The sequence below is a fragment of the Bactrocera dorsalis genome, chromosome 1, assembly GCF_023373825.1.
Source record: "Bactrocera dorsalis isolate Fly_Bdor chromosome 1, ASM2337382v1, whole genome shotgun sequence".
NCBI classification, from domain to species: Eukaryota; Metazoa; Arthropoda; class Insecta; order Diptera; family Tephritidae; genus Bactrocera; species Bactrocera dorsalis.
Window position 1 is genome coordinate 63,445,728 of NC_064303.1, and position 19,993 is coordinate 63,465,720.

General features: G+C 36.6%; 1 protein-coding gene across 6 annotated transcripts in view; it reads left to right on the forward strand.

Moving 5' to 3' along the window:
• The first annotated feature begins 13,877 nt into the window (after positions 1-13,877).
• Positions 13,878-19,993, forward strand: part of LOC105224287 (junctophilin-1) — a 159,805-nt gene continuing 153,689 nt past the window's right edge. For 3 of the 6 annotated variants that reach the window (XM_049462447.1, XM_049462446.1, XM_049462445.1), the window contains exon 1: positions 13,882-14,356. The gene's annotated coding sequence lies outside the window, so the exon portion shown is untranslated. Of the gene's footprint in view, positions 14,357-19,993 lie in introns of all 6 variants that reach the window. The other 3 variants (XM_049462441.1, XM_049462442.1, XM_049462443.1) reach the window with 2 other exon arrangements.

Genomic DNA, 19,993 nt, shown 5'->3' on the forward strand with positions numbered 1-19,993 from the left:
ATGACTGTCAACAGTGACGTGAGTGCCAAGTCGCGAGTGCGACGACTGTTTGTTTGATGACAGGAGATATTTCGTCTTGCCCTCGTTCACTGCCAGACCCATTTGCGTTGCTTCCTAGTTCAGTCTGGAGAAAGCAGAACTAACAGCGCGGGTGTTGAGACCGATGATATCAATATCATCGGCATACGCCAGCAGCTGTACACTCTTATAAAAGATTGTACCTGCTCGATTAAGTTCTGCAGCTCGAATAATTTTCTCCAGCAGCAGATTGAAGAAGTCGCACGATAGGGAGTCGCCTTGTCTGAAACCTCGTTTGGTATCGAACGGCTCGGAGAGGTCCTTCCCGATCCTGACGGAGCTTTTCGTGTTGCTCAACGTCAGTTTACACAGCCGTATTAATTTTGCGGGGATACCAAATTCAGACATCGCGGCATAAAGGCAGCTCCTTTTCGTGCTGTCGAAATCAGCTTTGAAATCGACGAATAGGTGGTGAGTGTCGATTCTCCTTTCACGGGTCTTTTCCAAGATTTGGCGCATGGTGAATATCTGGTCGGTTGTTGATTTACCAGGTCTGAAGCCACACTGATAAGGTCCAATCAGTTTGTTGACGGTGGGCTTTAATCTTTCACACAATACGCTCGACAGAACCTTATATGCGATGTTGAGGAGGCTAATCCCACGGTAGTTGGCGCAGATTGTGGGGTCTCCTTTTTTATGGATTGGGCATAGCACACTTAAATTCCAATCGTTGGGCATACTTTCGTCCGACCATATTTTGCAAAGAAGCTGATGCATGCACCTTATCAGCTCTTCGCCGCCGTATTTGAATAGCTCGGCCGGCAATCCATCGGCCCCTGCCGCTTTGTTGTTTTTCAGTCGGGCAATTGCTATTCGAACTTCTTCATGGTCGGGCAATGGAACGCCTGCTCCATCGTCATCGATTGGGGTATCGGGTTCGCCTTCTCCCGGTGTTGTGCTTTCACTGCCATACAGCAGGTTGGAGAAGTGTTCCCTCCATAATTTAAGTATGCTCTGGGCATCGGTAACTAGATCACCTTGGGGGGTTGAAACCTTCTGTAAGCCGCCGCACCTTTTCGTAGAATTTTCGAGCATTACCCTTTTTTTAGAAAACTTGGCTGTAAGTTTATTGCTGGCGGTGATTATAATGCCAAGCATCCTTGGTGGGGATCAAGATTGGCAAATCCCGAAGGAAGGGAGCTATATAAATGCATAAATACCCACAATTTTTCAACAATATCTACATGGAAACCAACGTATTGGCCATCAGACCTCCGAAAAATACCAGATATTTTGGATTTTGCAGTTTATTTTGGAGTATCACGACATCATCTGGATATTTCTGACAACTATGACCTAAGCTCAGACCATTCGCCTATTATAATTAGTTATGGCACTGCTCTTCTATCAATATAAATATAAAATTGTCACACCTAGGACAAATATTTTGCTATTTCAAGATTGGACAGATGCCAAACTAAATACAAATATTTCTCTCAAAACTGTTTTAGAAGTGGATACGGCTGTGGAAACATTTACAAACATCATTTATGAACGAGGTATGAGTAGTACTACACCAGCCAAAACTACGGCAGCGAATACTGTTTTTATATCAGCTGAGCTTAAGAACCTTATAAGTAACAAGCGGAAGCTTCGGAAAATTTTGCAAACCAGTAGGTGCCCAATAGGTAAAACAAGGTACAATACAGCATCAAACCAACTTAAAAAACGCTAACATGAAATAATAAATGAAGCAACTGCAGAGTTTCTCAAAAGTCTGGATCCTAACACAAAAGACCACGAATACATCCTTTGGAGAGCTACCAAATATTTAAAGTGACCTGCAAAGCGAAATGTTACCATACGTAATTATAACGGAGATTGGTGTAAAACTGCCATAGATAAGATTGAAGCATTTGCACAACATTTATACACAATGTTTCAACCAAAAGGATCCCCACCGAGTTTGTTTTTATCAGAACATGTCATTATAGATTGAAAGCTTGGTAGATTGTTATTTATAATCCTAGTGATAGGGTAAAAACCAAGAGGATGGGAGGAGGCCAAAACTATTTCTACATGGAAACCGAGGAAGGAAAAGTACTCGTTGCAAAATCCTTTCTACTAAATAAAAAGTTCCATTAAATATTTTGGAGTTCAGGCGGCATGAGTATATATAGTCTGTCAAGTAAGAGCGTGGTCGACTTTACCGAGAGTTAATGAAAGATTTCGCTTAATTCCTTCGCGAGCCGATAGAGGGAAGCTTTGTCCTTGATGCATTGTCAACAAAGGTTCAGTTGTAGTTGATCTTTTGAAAGAGAATAACTTCTCAAAGCAACGATTCGGCACTTTGTACCTCTTTACTGGCAACCTAAATGCTGAGAAAATGATAAAAATCTATAAAAAGGCTTTACTGCTATCTGCCAAACGATGGTTAATCAGAAAAAATGAAGATTGGATTCTGCAGGAGTACAACGATCCTAAACACCGCGCAAGCTCTGTACTCAGTGGAAAACTCAATCTGGCATCGTTACATTGGATTGGCCAACGCAGTCGCCCGATGCAAACCCTATTGAAAATGTGTGGGCATATATTAAACAGAAGTTTCGTGGAAGACACATATCGTCACCTGAAATGCAAAATAACGTAACAACATTTTCAGAAATTCACAGTGGCATGAATGAAACATGAAATAAAATGGAACAAGAGTGAAAAAAAATTAATATTGGTTAAAACTGGTTTATACCTGAGGGCAGAACCTGAAAATGTTGGACATATGTAGTATTATGTATGTAAATTGAAGTAGTGAATCGCAATCAATTAGACACTCAATTTCGAATTTTTGGATGATACGTTATTTTGCATTTCAGGTGACGATATACACTTTGAAGCAGTTATCTTACTAGAATACACCGTCAAAAACGAGAGTTCAACCGAGCGGCGTTCATTAACATGGAATGTACCTTCAACAATGCTAGCACGGCTGCACTGTTATCGGTTTTTGCATAAATCAGAACCTGTTGATCTTGTTAAGTCATATGCTAAGGCATAGACATATTTGATTTGCAAATCGCACACAAGTTCACGAGTGGCACCTCGCAAGGAGGCATACTATCTCACTTGCTTTAGGTCTCCATGATCTTAGAAGCTATGTCGCCAGCGGCCTCTAGTACTACTATCAAACCAGCTTTACAAATCACAGGTGCCATAGTCCATGAAGATTCGGATCAAGAAAGCGTTATAAGCACTAACGCGGAAGAAGATTTTCTTCGCTCTCCTGTTCAGCCGACCAATAACAAGACAGGTTCCCGGGGTCGGAATATGCAACCGTCTCAATGGCAAGTCCAGTCTGAAGGAAGAGGAGGTGAAACGGCTGGTTTGGGCTAGAGAGAAGGTAAAGAACGGCCGGGCATACTTCGCCACTCGAAATTGGTGTAAAGACTCGGATCCAGCGTATGCTTACCGCATTGAGGATGGAAGTCGAAATAAAGGCGCACTCTAAAAACGTAAAGTGCAAAGACGTAGTCGGGAAGTTAGACCACTAGGACAAACCGGCAGCGTAGAAGGCAGCGACGGCAGCCAATATAATTGCAAAGCGGCATTTGAACTTCGGACCTTGCGTGTGCACCTCACAAGAAGAGCTTGAAAAGGGCATTACTGTATTTCCGAATGCCCTCAATGCAGCACTTCACTACGCATGCCCTACGCTACGATTCAAACAAAAATCGAAGCCACCTTGGTGGAACAAGGAGCTTGGGTCCTTCAGACGTAAAGTACGATAATGCTTCAACTGAACCAAGCTGGCAGGAAGCGAGGACTGTTGGAATGAATATAAAGATCTTTTAAGGGACTACAAGAATTTGATGCGCTGGACAAAGCGAGAATCCTGAAAAAAAATTTTGCGGTAGATTTGAAAAGACCAACGAGGTGGTGAGACTTAGAAAACTTTTATCCAAAAGCCCCGCCTCGCCTGGTATAATTCGTAATAGTAGCGGAGAGTGGACGGACTACTGCCATTGGAAGACCTAGTCAGTGTGCACTTTTCAGAATGGGCAATCCACTACAGAATGCCCTCTGTCCATCCGTGCCATGGGTAAAAGCGATTTTTGGGTGATACATGAAGTTCAGCTACTCAAAAGAGTTTAGGTCTACGAGTATAAGCTTAACTTCGTTTCTGCTGAAAACGGTAGATAAGATATTGGATGCGTACATTAGGGCCGCAACGCCTCCTATAAGCATGTCCGGGGCAGCACGCATATACGAAGGGAAGATCATTAGAGACTGCACTCCATACACTGGTATTTAATATCGAAAGGACTCTTGAATATAAGAGCAAAGTATTCTCTTGGAGTATTCCTGGGCTTATCTGGAGCGTTCAACAACGTCTATACGGAGTCTGTTTTGAATAGTATCCAGTCAATAGGTATCGATCCCGCTATACAAAGCCGGATGAGAAGCTCCAGACAGATAAGAGCAGAATGGAACGACGATAAAAAGTCTGTAGAGGTATTAGCCAAGGTGGAGTGCTATCTCCGCTTCTATTGACATAAGCGGTAAATAAATTGCTAAGGAACTTTGAAGGCAAAGCCCTTAAGATAGGACCATATGCTGATGACATTACCATCATAATAACGGGTAGGTGTCTACAGACCATTAGGAGTATTACTATGACCACCACTCTCAATACAGTCCAGAACTGGGCATCGCAAGCGAGTCTGGGGTTGAACCCAAAGAAAACTGATCTGCTTGTGTTCACAGGGAACTACAAAATTCCTCTATGGAGGTTCGACATGTTCGGTATCTGGGAATTAAGGGTGTATTCTACTCTTGAATTTTGAAAAACTCGATTTTTTTTCATATATTTAAATTTTAGACCCTTAAGAACATATCCTCCAAAGTATTTTTAAAAACTAAAATTATTTTAAGAGCTACAGTTACTTTAGTGACGCAGTACCTAGCCCGGTTCGGCCGTACCGAATTCTTTAAACGCGTTTTTCTCGAAACTACTTTTTTCCACACGGTACCGGCATTATCTCAAGTTCTATACAACCGACTTACCTGAATTTTTGTGTGAACCTTCTTTATATAATCCTTTATCGTTCCTACCAGCATCGTGTTTTTAATATTTAAAAAAAATTCAGGAATTTCAAAAAAAGCGTAAAAAATTATTTTTATTTTCAGGTAGTCGCCATTTTTCAAAAATTTTTTTTTTCGTGTTCCCCAAAGTAGGGAGAATTTCTTTTGATTTTTTTTTCAGACCACCAGGAGAGTCAGGATCAATGTCACCAGGATACGCCATTTTTTTTACACCTGTCTCTCCCCCCTCTAATTATTTTAATTTTTAATATATTTTTGTAAATTTTTTTTTCTGTATTCTTAAGATATCAATAAAAACACCATAAAAAAAGGATAGTAAAAATATTTATTGTTTTTTTAAATAAAATTCAAAAAACTGCCCAAAATTTGATTTCTAGACTAAAATACCCCCGTAAGCAATTATTTTCCGAATTCGGCTGAAATTGGTTTAGTTCTAAAATATATACATAGTTTCATCTAAATTTAGGCGGTGCATCCAATTTCGACACTGGCTTCTGTAAAGCCCACTCGCACCATCTCGAACACGAAATTTAGGGTCTATGATGCATTTAGTTATTGATTTATTGCATTTCATCAAATTTCCTTTATTTTCACACTGTGTAGGTAATACATGGAGGCTGGAGTCATTTATAGAAGTTCACGCAAGTGAGGAAAGTTCTCTGATTTCCATTCACTTGAGAGTAGCCAGAATCGATTCTTTACATATGGCTCAAGCAGCTCACTACTTCCGGTCCTAGACAAAGTATCCCTTGGGTAGCCAAAGAACATCCGCTTGAAGTGACTAGAGGGAACACTTCTCCAGAACGGCAGTGAAAACATAACACCAGGAGAAAGCGAACCCGATTCCTCAATCGATGACGATGGGGCAGACGTTCCATTGCCCGACCATGAATATGCCCAACTAGCAATTACTGGACTGAAGAACAAGAAAGCGGCGGGGGCAGATGGATTGCCAGCCGAGCTATTCATACACGCCGGCGAAGAACTGCTAAATAGAATGCATCAGCTTCTTTGTAAAATATGGTCGGATGAAAGCATGCCCAACGATGGAATTTAAGTGTACTCTGCACAACACTCAAAAAAGGAGATCTCACAATCTGCACCAACTACCGTGGGATAAGTCTCCTAAACATACCAAATAAGATTCTATCGGGCGTATTGTGTGAAAAATTAAAGCCCACCGTCAACAAACTGATTTGACCTTACAAGTGTGTCTTTAGACCTGGCAAATCAACAACCGACCAGATCGGCGAAAAATTTGGAAAAGACCCGTGAAAGGAGAATCGACACACACCACCTCCTCGTCGATTTCAAAACCGCACGAAAACGAGCCCTATTCCACCATATCTGAATTTGGTATCCCCGTAAAACTAATACGGCTGTGTAAACTGATGTTGAGCAATACCAAAAGCCCAGTCAGAATCAGGAAGGGATGCGAAACGAGGTTTCAGTCGAGGCGATGTCCTATCTTCAATTACTGCTGGAGAAAATAAAGCGAGCTGCAGAGCTGAATCAAGAAGGCACAGTCTTTTATGAGAGTGTACAAGTATAGCTGCTGAAGTTCGCCTCAAAATTCCTGCCGTTAGTTTTGTTTTCTCGAGACTTCATAAGTAAGCGAAGCAAAAGGGTCTGGTAGTGAACGAGGGCAAGACGAAATATCTCTTATCATCAAACAAACCATCATCACACTCCCGACTACTTGATGCTATATTCAGACAGATGGGTTTGATATATTCAGAAAATGATAATTAGTACAATATATGTAAATAAAATTTCAAATTAGTCCGAGTTAAATTCTAATCAATAGAGTCTGCGGAAATACCACCAAGATGTCCATCAGTGCAGCGCTTCGCAGTAAGCCTTCTTTTATCTCAAAACTACATTTTTTAAGGCGATGTACGCAATATATCGAAAATTTTTGAAGTGTTTATGTTAAAGATTATCACGCATCCTTAAAACAAAATTATATAGTCAATGGGCAAAGGACGTTTTATTACAAATAATTTTTTTGGAGCCAGTACATGGCGAAATTTTTGCAAAAAATGAGGTTTTTGTTCAAAGTCTTTCAAAAATTCAAGTTTTATTTTTTACTTGTACTGCGCAGATCAGAGTTGCTATTGAAATTTATATAAAAAGGTGTGCATCTATAATGAATTCGGAAAGAGACTCGCCTCTCCTACTAGTATTCGAGTTTCCTCTCTCTTTCTCTCTTCTCTTCTTCACACGTTCTATAGCCACAGCTTCTAGTTCAGGACGAATTTGGCTCAGTCTTTTCCTCACGGGTTTGCTTATACTGCCTTTGCATGGTGGAGATTAACTTGAAGAACCTCATTCTTCATGCTCTTTTTCAACAGTGATAGTTTAGCACAATGCTCCTTACCGTACCGCTCTATCTCGAACGGCGGTTCAAATCAGAAGACAGATGCGATAATTCATTCAAATGTAGTCACCATCTATGGTCCTACGATTATCTCTCACCGGCCCACGATTCAAACCGAAATGCAAAAACATTAATTCGTAATCATTATCCATGTCAGAGCCAAAGTCCAGTCCAGGAGTCGGTAAGGTCATCAAGACCGCAAGTTGGCGGTGGATTATTTAACTGCTAAAATACAAGTGGACTGGGTATTATCGCGCGTAGATCCTTCCCATGTTAATGGTATAATTCTTTAGATAGTATATGGTAGCAATTTTTAAGAAAAATTTAATACAATAAAATATATTAATATGTAGCTAATCTAATTAAGAAAATTTCATCCATATATATTATATGTCATTTAATAAGTTTACAAGTTTGTGTAAATTTAAAGTAGGATCTAAATAGTTTAAAAACAAATTAAATGCGTATTGGATATATGTTGTTAAATAAATATATATTTATTCCTTTTTGGGGCGGGTTAAAAAAGCGAATGTTTTTTCCGTTTGGTACTCTGAAAAATTAGTTGATAAACATCTCTAAGAAAGGTTCTGCGGTTAGAGAAAATTAGCCTTTGCCACCTTATGACTACAAATTTCCCATATCCAACCAAAGCTGTTCACAACCCCAAATACAAAAAATGTGGATTCCAGTATGTAGTGTTAACCTTTGACTGAAAATATCAGTTAATGTGTGGGATATACAACTGAAATTCAGAGATAATTCTTTCCTGGCATTGGTATATCTGTGTATCAAAAATGGGTTGATTCAGGTCAATATTTTCCCCGAGCCCCCATGTACCTAATATAAAGATTTTTGAACTTCCAGGTGACTTTATGCTGCACATATCGGCTAATATTTTCAATGCAAATTGCAAAGCATTTTTTAATCATTTTTGTGTATCTTTGTGCCTAAAATAAATAAAATTGGTAGAAACCTTGACCTAGCCCCATATAACTAACATCAGGATTTTCGAACATTTGTCTGACTTTACTCCATGTGGTTGGTGATTGTATGTAAGGTACTTTAATGAAACTCAGGGAACATTTTTTTAATCTCGAGATAGTATTAATGACAGCGGTTTTGACCTCGGATGTTTTTTGTAGCAAATAAAATTTCGTACAAGTTTGCCATGTACATTTTTTCTATAGCTCTTATCATTTACGAGATATATTCAAAAAAATTCCAATTTTGTGGAAAAGTCAGGTTTAGAGCCCCGTGCTACCTCGCCGGTGTGAGTTTCGATTTTGTCGCAATGACACTTTTCTTCAATTCTGAGGAATATGTGCCTAAAGTCAAAGCGATGACATAAAATGCCTCTGAACTATAGAAATTTAAAGATAAAAAATCACGATTATCCTGTATTTTCAATGAAAAATTTTTACATGCCTTGTTCAGTCCTTAATGCTAATATTATGGGCACACATTTTCAGGGAATTTTTTTAAGGTATTTCCAAAGAAATTTCATGATGGGATTGAAAGAAATGAATAGTTCAAAAAAAGCAAAACACCGTAATATCTATATAAATAAAAATGAACCGCCAAAATGTATGTACGCTCATAACTTTCATACGACTGAACCAAATGTGATAATTCTTTTTTTAAAATGTTCGTTGAGGTTCAGAAATGGTTGAATAATTGCCCGAAAACCCCTAAAAACAGCCCTTTTCTTTTTCTCATACAAACGAATGAATGTTTGTTCGTTAGTAACGCTAAGAGAACGGCTGAACCAATATTGATGAAATTTTAAGAGGTTGTTTGTTGTGGATCAAGAAAGGTTAAGAAATAAAAATATCTTATACTTTTCATGAAAAGTCGGCAAAATGGATAATTCCAAAATGGAACTTTTTTCCATAAACATTTTTTTTTCAATTTTTGTTTGTTTTATTTTTCAATATTTTGATTTGTAAATTATTTGAATAGTTCATTTCGGTCGCTTGCTTTTTTATTCCGGCTATTCAAAAGAAAAATTATTGAAAATTATTCAGTGAAAACTTTACGTGTGTTTCACACAAAGAGGTCAATTGCAGATTGAAATTTGTTACAAAGTCACCAAGAGGTCGCCCTAATATCGGTCCATCAAATGGCAGCACAAGGCAAGGCAAGGCAAGAAGTACTCCCAGGATGCGGTGACATACGTGCAGAATAATGGATCGCGGTCAATCAGCAACCGATCGTCACGATGTCACAGCACCACTTTTCAAACAACAGTTGCAATGTTTCATGGACTTTATCTTGGAGTAGTGTAGGTATATGTGGTGTTGTTAGATGCTAAATGTACTCTGTTGAGTGGCAAAAGAGAGGTTTGTCGCACGTACATATTCTTCTTTGGATGGTGGATGGTTGTCACACCAGATCAAATTGATGAACTCATTTCTGCGGAAATAATTGATGCAGAGAAAGATCCAGTATTATATGAAGTGATGAAAACCAATATGGTTCATGGACCTTGCGGACAACACAATCCCACTTCGGTTTGTATGTCTGACAATAAATGCACGAAATATTATCCATGTGCTTTTCGGAAACACAAACTGGAAATGATGGATATCCACTCTATCGGCGTCGCTCAACAGACGACAATGGCAGACATTTAGCATTCAATTTAGAGCCGTAAATATCGAAGTTAACAACACATCAAAATTAACAACACATGGATAGTACCATATTCGCCACTATTGTCTAATTCACATTCAAAAGTCATGTGAATGTTGCGTATTGTACTTTGGTGTAATCGATAAAATACGTTTGTAAAAACGTCACCATAGGAAGCAACATGGCTGTTATTGGTTTTGAACGACACAGTCGATACGTGAACTGAAATAAAGCGCTTTGTAGGATATTTACTTTTGCAATTCATCAACGTTTTGTTGTGCGTCTCGAAGTTAATTTGGAGAACGACCAAAGAGTGTATTTCAACCCAGAGAATACAGTCAACAGAAACACCACCAGAAACAAAATTAACATTGGCGAGTTTTTTCTCAACTTCCGTCAGTGATCCGTTTATCAACTTTATTTGAGTAATTGCTTACTGTGAATGGTATATGGGAATATGTGCAAGTTTTGGAGAAGTAAGCCAGCAATTACAAATGCTGGAATATTCTAATCACTGGAATGAAAATGAAGTTCGCATACTTTTCGACATAAACCTCGACATTGTCAAAGACATTTTACATCATCTTCGCTAAAAATTGGAAATGGTTCAATTTCGGTTGATACTTCCGGTGGTTCGATATCAATTCCATCTTCCCTTTATCAATTCACGAAGGATGAACTCATCACAAATGTTCGGACATAACTACGATTCCTTAAGTGCACGCACAATGTTAGCTGCCAAAAATACCGATGTTATTGACTTCAACTTGAAGATTCAAAGTCAAGTTTCGGGAGACTTGCGCTCATACAAATCGATCGATCGTCTTGACGTGAATTATCCAGTGGTATTCCTAAATTCTTTGGACAGGCTTGGTATGCCACCGCATCATTTGCGTCTCAAAGTAGGATCTGTCGTTATTATGTTTCCCAATCTTCATGCGCCGGAACTGTGTAATGGAACCCGACTGATTGTGACGCACCTATTGAGTACAAAGGAGCAGAATGCTTGATCCTACGAATTCCTTTGAGTTCTAACGATTTGCCATTTCATTTCAAACGTATTCCGTTTCCAGTGAAAATTAAATTTGAGATGACAGTCAACAGGACCTAAAGATAATCGCATAGTGTGAGGCATCATTTTGGAAATGCTATGTTTTTCACATGGCCGTAGCGTGCTCACGAGTTGGAAAACCATCTTTTCTGCACACCGGAACAGAAACCGAAAAATGTTGTTTATAAAGCTGCGTTACATTGAAAAAAAAAATGAAATGATAAATTTAACTTTCTTTCCATTTCAAACTACATAATTTCACGCAGGACAACGGCTGCGGGGTCAGCTAGTAGCAAATAAATGATTATTAACACAATATGAATTTTTGTCTTTTCATTTCAAAACACATAATTTCACGCAGGACAACGGCTGCTGGGTCAGCTAATGTATATATAAAATTGTTTGGATTCCCATCCTCTGGTTGATATTTTACATTTTAAATATTTCCCTGGCTTTGATTCCTGCAAGTTGCAAGAGTAGAAAATGTTCGATTGCGCCTGAACTTAGCCCTTTCTTAATTGTTTTTTTAAGCATAACCTTAAAATCATAATGACGTAAGAAATAAAACTGTTTGTACTTTAAAAACGTGACCTTTGGAGAGAACAAAATGCTCGGTCGTACCCGCTCTTCCTCGGCTAAAATATAGTTTTGCCCACACCTGACTCCGGTTTTCCGACTTTGATATAAGAATTGTGAGACTTGTTTTAACACCTGAAAAGATACCTCACAAATTTCAGAATATAAAATGTTTATTTATTCAGCATATGCGGTACGAGTATAAGTCAAAGTATGATGATTGCATTATTTTCATTTCGTTTCGGCTACCAACCCAAGTACGCTAAGTATAACATTTTGAGATTATATATTTTTAAAGCAAATAAATAATGCCATAGAGCGTACAACTGCTGGCGTATGCCGATGATATTGATATCATCGGCCTCAACACCCGCGCCGTTAGTTCTGCTTTCTCCAGACTGGACAAGGAAGCAAAAGAAATGGTTCTGGCAGTGAACGAGGGCAAGACGAAATATTTCCTGTCATCAAACAAACAGTCGTCGCACTCGCGACTTGGCACTCACGTTACTGTTGACAGTCATAACTTTGAAGTTGTAGATAATTTCGTCTATCTTTGAACCAGCGTAAACACCACCAACAATGTCAGCCTAGAAATCCAACGCAGGATAACTCTTGCCAACAGGTGCTACTTCGGACTGAGTAGGCAATTGAGAAGCAAAGTCCTCTCTCGACAAACAAAAAACAAACTCTGTAAGTCACTCATAATTCCCGTCCTGCTATATGGTGCAGAGGCCTGGACGATGTCAACAACAGATGAGTCGACGTTGCGAGTTTTCGAGAGAAAAGTTCTGCGAAAGATTTATGGTCCTTTGCGCGTTGGCCACGGCGAATATCGCATTCGATGGAACGATGAGCTGTACGAGATATACGACGACATTGACATAGTCCAGCGAATTAAAAGACAGCGGCTACGCTGGCTAGGTCATGTTGTCCGGATGGACGAAAACACTCCAGCTCTGAAAGTATTCGACGCAGTACCCGCCGCGGGAAGCAGAGGAAGAGGAAGACCTCCACTCCGTTGGAAGGACCAAGTGGAGAAGGACCTGGCCTCGCTTGGAATAAGAATTGGAAGGAGAAACGACTGGCGCGCTGTTGTTGACTCGGCTATAATCGCATAAGCGGTGTCTACGCCAATTGAGAAAAAGAAGAAATAATGCCATTAAACTAGAGTGAATGATGAAATTTAATAGGTTATTGGTCCGACGCTGCCTATTTTTAAAAGTTGCTGAGATGATTTGATGGTGATGCGAATGTCAAAACATTTGTTTTCTGTTCTTTGAGGCAAAATTTTAGACACATATAGTATGTTCTGTAGGTGTCCGCAAAATGTAGCTGTTAAAATAACTGAATAAAGTGAATATAGTTCCGAATTGAAAGAACAGAATTTGTGTTTATGAAATGATACCTCTTATTTAAAAAAGAATAAATTCAGCATATCTATCTTTGGAAATCTGAGAAAAAGTTGTAAACATTTTTTAATAAAATAATTTTCTTCATATACGCAAATTGTTAAAGCTATTTTTTCGAGAGTTGAAATTTTGAAAATTCATAAATTAAAAATTTTTCATATTGTGTCGAAATAAAAAACTGCTAGTTCAATATCTTGACTGAAGGAATATAAAAATGGTCATTGCAAAAGTGTTATAAGGAATTACTTTACAGTTATTAAACATATTAAACACATGACAAAAGTGTTATAAGGGATATATTTATTAGTTTCCTCAACAATTATAAAATATTATAGTAAAATATTCATTCAAGATCTGTATTGAAATTATTTTTCATTTAAAATTTATAAAAATAAATTGAAGTAGATATTACGCCAAGTGTTTCCAAACACTGAAATTATTTAAATTGAGGTAATATCAACTAAGTAATAACAAAAAAAGTTAACAAAAGCAAAACTTTCGAAAAGATTGAAACTCAAAAATGCAGATCTGGCATTCGGAAATTTAGTACCGATTGTTTATATAGCTGCGATCGATATTCTTTCAGTATAGGTTGTACATGTGTATATGTGTGCACTTGAGTGCACAAGCGTATAAACATGCACTCATATGCCCGTTTAATAAAAGAATATATATATGTAAATTAACATACAAATACTGTGTTATAGTGTCCGTAAGAGCACGCGCTCTATTATTTCAAAATCAAAGAGCTTCAACTCATACGCAAGTTAATCGTTTGTGTTCTTTTGCGGATCACAGTGAAAATTATATTAAATATATAAAACTTTTTAAATGTTTAATAATCTGGATGTGGTTAAATTTTTGAAATGTTTAAATATAATCTTACGATATGTTGTTACCTAAGTAAATGTGCTTTTTTGGAAATACACTGAAAAAAATTAATAAGAGAAATTTGCATTTCTAATAACAGAAAATTATAGCTGATAGAAACGAGTACAATATTTAAGCTTCATGTATTTGTGGTAACAAACTACTACAAGAAAAATATTTCGTTTTACATTGCTTTATAATTGTTTTAACTATTAAAAAATAGTGTTGATTGTTACTTTGTAGGAATTCTGCCTTACAGAGTGTGTATATTATGTTCTATGGCTAAAAATATCCGCATGGATTGATTGAAATGTGGCACGCAAGGTAAACACTGTAGCAATGTACATATAAATATATGTTTTACAATAAGGCTTGCACAATAGTGGTATTAAATATTCCACATGTGAAATAGTATATTACTATTATAATATAAATATTTTTACTTTATAAAGTTAAAATATTTTGAAATTGTGCTTAGCACCTATTCCTTGGCTAAAAGTTGCTCGCGCATACAAAAATTTTACGCATACATATATTATTTATACCTGGGAACTTAAGAAAAAAAATTAAACAAATCCTTATTCCTACTACTACCTTAATAAGGGTAAAATATATTATATAATAAGTCAACTTTTATAGTGTACATACAATTTTTTACATCAGTGCTCTCATGCTTATATTCTATTCGAACATTTCTTAACTTCTCAGATAAGTCCCTTAGATTCATTTTTTTACTTGTAATGAAAAATATGTATTTATATCCAAACTATTATTATATACAACATTCTCAAACAGATTTTATTATTATTAGGTTTTCAGTAAAAATGAAGCACAATGTGTTTGTTTTCAAAGAGTTTCATCAAGATATCTCAATATACGTAAAGCCTAAGTTTTTACGATTCATTAAAAGATTTTTAAATTTCAAATAGAATTTAATGAACTGCAGTATTGAAAGTTATTCACTGAAAATAGTTTTGTCTTTGTGTATTGCCGGTATTAATACAGGTTATAAATATTCTTTAGCATAGAAATTGATATTAAGTTAATGTTAACTTTGAGACTTTTAGGAAGAAACATAGTGTACCATATATAGTAGAATTTGTAACTAATGCTTAGCTAACAGGCCCAGAAATTGCTTTGAGAACACATTTAGAAAGTAACAAGTAAGGAATGGCTAAGTTCGTATGCAACCGAACATTTTATACTCTTGCATCTTGCAAACATCAAAGCCAGGGAAATACTTATTGACTTATCGCTTTTTTGATAGTACTGAACTGTACCGTTATATTGAGAGAGAACGCGGTTTTCATCCGATTTCGATTCTATTTCCATTTTCACAATATTGATAGGACTTCTAATAATATAATATGCGTGTTGAGCAAATTTGGTTGTTGTAGCTTAAGTGGTTTAGGAGATATATACATTAAACTTAATAGAGGACGGGGTCACGCCCACTTTTTCAAAACTTTCTATCAGGTGCCTCTGGCTACTGCGATCCCTTATTCCAAATATGAGTTTTATATCTTAATTTTGTGCTTAGTTATGGAACTTTATAGGTTTTCAGTTAATGGTGATTTGTGGGCGTGGAACTGGTCTGATTACGCTCACCTACGAACTCGACCTTTTTTTTGCACTTAGAAACCTGCATGTCAAGTTTCATCAAGATATCTCAATTTTTACTGAAGTTACAACCCCTGATCATTTATATATATACAACCCTATATCTATCTCGATTAGTTTTTAAGTGATTTCTACATACAATCGTTACATGAACAAAACTATAATACTCTCTAGCAAATGGTTGCTAAAATCCTAACCTCAAAAAAATCACCCTTTATTATTCAATTTTACTCTTTTAAATATCCGAGAGTGTCAGAAAATATTTATGATAAATATGAAGAAATTGGTTATGTTTAGAAATTTATATGCAAACTTTCGGCTTAGTATATTTATATTTACTTTAAGTTGGTTCTTATTTACAAAAACGATATCCAGTTTGATAATGGATCTATTTCATAGAAGTATCTAATAGAATATGTATGTTAAAAAAATGCTAAGTGTAACACGCTTCCTCGTGCTTATATTTACAGGTGATATCAATCCATTTCGAGCTTTTTGAGTATGGTAGTGATTCGTTTTTCTTTTTGTACCTATTGAAAATGAAAACTTTTCTTCATAGCTATTCATAATTCATTGTAAAAATAAGTTAAAATAGCTGTAACTGAGTAGCAAAAAATATCAGAAACATTAATTACGCAGTAAGGATAATACAGCAGGATTTTAGTGAGTCTTCGTAAACATATTGATTTTCGTTTTAGTTGACTTTATCCGAATATATTAATCCCAGTCTGAGTTAACTTAAAAAATTGGGCGGAAATATTTTATAAGGCATAATTTAGTTTACTACCAATTTTTTTTTTTGCAATATCTTTTTTATTTATTGAATCTGCTTTTTGTTTTAAAAGTCTAATAATAAAAATCTTAAATCTATTTAAAAACTACACAAGCTCAAGCAAGTGATTGAGCTGTTTTGGTGATACGTTGCTGCTTAGTACGCGGACATATCTTTTCTTGTAAGACGTGTTTGATCGCAGGAATGTACCAAAGCATTAGCCAAAGGGTTTGGGTGATCTCGGAGTTTAGATATATATTTAATTCTGCTATCTTCTACTTCTTTCTTTACCATAGGAATACCAAGGTCTTTATGGATATTTTCATTACGCATGTACTACGGTGAACACGTAACTGTCCTAAGCATATTCGATTGGAACTTTTGTATTATATCAACGTTAGTTGCACAAGTCGTACCCCACAGTTGAATGCCATGCATCCAAATCGGCTTTATGACCGCAGTATATAAAAGAACTTTGTTGTTTAGGCTAAGTTTGGAGTTTTTATTAAAAAAAAAAAAACAATTTAAATTTGCAGCTCATGCAAGTTCATTTACATTTATACGCCAGTTGGTTAGCCAATCTTCGATAGACCTTAAGTGCTCGGCCAATATTCTTGATGCTTTTATGTAGAATTTGTTACGGCTCACTAAAGCTGTGTCATCCGCAAAAGATGATGTTAATACATTATTAGCTGTTGGAAGATTTGCTGTACAGTAGATCTCCTTTTAATGCGGTTCTTTTTAACGCGAAGTTTTTAACAATCCCCCGTTGTCTTTTTTACGCGGTTTTACTTTTTTAACGCGGTTCGCGAATCATCCGCAAAAGATGATGTTAATACATTATTAGCTGTTTGAAGATTTGCTGTACAGTAGATCTCCTTTTAATGCGGTTCTTTTTAACGCGAAGTTTTTAACAATCCCCCGTTGTCTTTTTTACGCGGTTTTACTTTTTTAACGCGGTTCGCGAATCATTTTGATTTTTTCCTTTTGTTTTATTTCTAGTGCGCTTTGCAAGTGCTGTTTAAATTGAAAGTCTAAGCCTTATATAAGCATGTATGTTCGTATTAAAAATGCAAACCTGCAACCATGTAAAAGAGAACCAAATGTCAAACCGACAACAAACAAAATTACCGCGAAATGGCACCTAAGCGCAAAAGATTAAGCCTTAGGCAAAAAATTGTCATTTTAGATTCTTTAAAAAGTGGGGAAAAACCTGCAAACATTGCCAAGAGGCATAAAATTAACGAATCATCAGTTCGTACAATTAAAAGAAAGGAAAACGCCATAAGGAAAACTTTTACTGAATGCGGTTCCAGTAGCCTTACATATTCGTTCAACACTAGAGATGTCATAATGGTTAAAGTTGAACGCGCGCTTGTATGGTGGATTGAGAACCTCGTCCATAGAAGAATTCCTGTGGATACTAGGTGCATAAAAGAAAAGGCCACTGTGTTTTATGAAAAATTTAAATGCGAAAAACCATCTAGTTCAAATATGCAAAATACGAAACAATTTTGTGCACGTAATGGTTGGCTTAGGTGCTTCTTGAAAAGAAACTCGCTGCACAACGTCAAGATAACAGGCGAAAGTGCATCGGCAGATGAAGAGGCAGCAAAAATTTTCCCGAAAACTTTTTCAGACACAATTAAAGCACATGGCTATGTTGCAGACCAAATTTTCAATGCGGACGAAACCGGTCTATACTGGAAGAAAATGCCAAGCCGCACTTACGTAGCTAAACAAACCTGATCGGTGCACGGGTTTAAACCAGCAAAGGAGCGTATCACGCTTTTACTGTGTAGCAATGCATAAGGGGACAAGGTTTTAAAACCTCTATTAGTGAACAAAAATTTAAAGCCGCGAGCTTTGAAAGGTAAGTTTTAATCATTAATAGCTGATTTGCAAAAATTTTATGTTTTCCGATTTTAGGAATGCACCTGAACACCCAGTTATTGAGCACCCAAACGTCAAAGTGCTATTTCTTCCCCCAAACACAACATCTCTTTTGCAACCGCTGGACCAAGGCATCATTGCAACTTTAAAAACTTATTACATAAAGCATTCGTTTAGGTTTATTTTGAATAAATTGGAAAGTAATTCCGCAATTAAAGTGATTTCTGCTTGAAAAGATTTTAATGTAAAGAATTGTATCGATTGTATTAAAATTGCCGTAAAGGATATTACAAAAACCACCCTAAGTAAATACTGGAAAAATCTTTGGCAAGATGTTGTGTTATAAGAAGAAAGTGATAATGAAGGACTTGTTACCTACACGGAAAATTTGAATTAGCCAAAAGCATCGGTGGTGAAGGTTTTGACGACATGGATATTGACGATATTAATGAACTGTTTGATCTGTATGCTCTAGACGATGAGGAAGTTATTCATGCAATTGATAATAATAATAATAATGACCTTGAAAATGCAGAAGATGGTGTCAGCTCTCCACCCGTTTCACTTTCGTCAAAATTACTTCGAGAAGGATTAGACAAAGCTGCTGACCTTGAAAATCATTTTATAGATCATGATCCTAATGATGAACGCTTATCAAAGTTTCGTCGAGATTTTAAAAACGCTATGGAGTGCTATTAGGATTTATATAAAGAGATGCATAAAGAAAAATCCCAAAGATTATTAACAGATTATTTTAAGAACTAAAATACTGGATATATGTAATTGAACTTAATATGATTTTTTGTCCAAATTCTTTAAAACTAAAAGATATAGAATATATCAACGCATAGCGAATATGTGCATATGTAATAAATTTGTTTACTTCCCCAAATTTGAGTTTCAATTGGAATTTTAGTTATTTTAACGTGGATTTTTTTTTGCGCGGATTTTTCGTAAAATAGGAACGAATAAACAAGTTTGAATTAAAATGTGGGTTTTTTTACGCGTTTTTTTTTTACGCGGATAAATTTGTGTCCCGGCAAACCGCGTTAAAAACAGATCGACTGTATATATGATGTATAGAGTTGGGCCTAAAACACTGCCCTGTGGTAAACCAGCCCTTATTTGTAGTTAATCAGATATAAAATCTCAATATTAATGTGGCTACTAACGTATTTTTTTATATTTTAGCCAGTACGTTTTATAAGATGTTAGGCACACTTTTGGATCAACGAATATACATATGTATGTAGGTTGCTCACATATACATAGTTTATTAGTACAGGAGAGTGATCAGAAGATAAGTCAGTGCTTGTACGAGTATCAACTGTTATGTGCGATTTATCTATGTATATTTTTGATTACAGCAAAATCAATTAAATCTGGTATTTTGTTACGATCACTAGGCCAAAATGTCGGCTTACCAGGAGATGTTATGTCAAGGTTATTATGCTTATTTATAATAGTGTGATACAGCTGTCGTTCTTGCGGATTAATTATTCGTGAGCTCCAATATGTGTGTTTTTCATTGTAACCTCCACATCTATGGTCTAGTGTTCCAAAAAAGGTTTTAAATTGGATGTCTGTAATTTTAAACCGAGGTGCGCAGTAAATGGGCGTCAGGTTTAAGTCCCCGCGGCGATTTTTTATAGTTATTGCTGTGGCTTGTAATTGCG